Here is a 266-nt window from a genome sequence, read left to right as displayed (position 1 = left end):
GCTCGAGGAGCCAGTGGCCTGCTGTGAGCCCCTGGGACCTGCGCTCCCGTCCTGGCTTTCCTGTTACTCCATGAAATAATTCATGGAGGTCCCAACCTTGGCTCAAAGGGTCCCTGGATTCAGCCAGCACCCGAGGACAGTGCAGAAGCAGCAGGGACAAGATAGGGGCTGCACAAACGGTTGCACACACGAAGCTCGATGTACAAAGCACGCTCAGCTGAGTTCAAAATCAGCTCCTGAAAATATCCCCGGAACAATTTTCACCG

At 55.3% G+C, this 266-nt stretch overlaps 1 protein-coding gene across 1 annotated transcript in view; it reads right to left on the bottom strand.

The window, feature by feature from the left end:
• Positions 1 to 266, bottom strand: part of LOC104513778 (tyrosine-protein kinase HCK-like) — a gene marked incomplete at its 5' end in the record, with an annotated part of 4,956 nt that overhangs the window by 3,131 nt on the left and 1,559 nt on the right. The window lies entirely within an intron of this gene.

Source organism: Eurypyga helias, unplaced genomic scaffold (genome assembly GCF_000690775.1).
Source record: "Eurypyga helias isolate BGI_N326 unplaced genomic scaffold, ASM69077v1 scaffold34388, whole genome shotgun sequence".
NCBI lineage: Eukaryota > Metazoa > Chordata > Aves > Eurypygiformes > Eurypygidae > Eurypyga > Eurypyga helias.
This window is presented reverse-complemented; position numbering and strand designations above follow the sequence as displayed.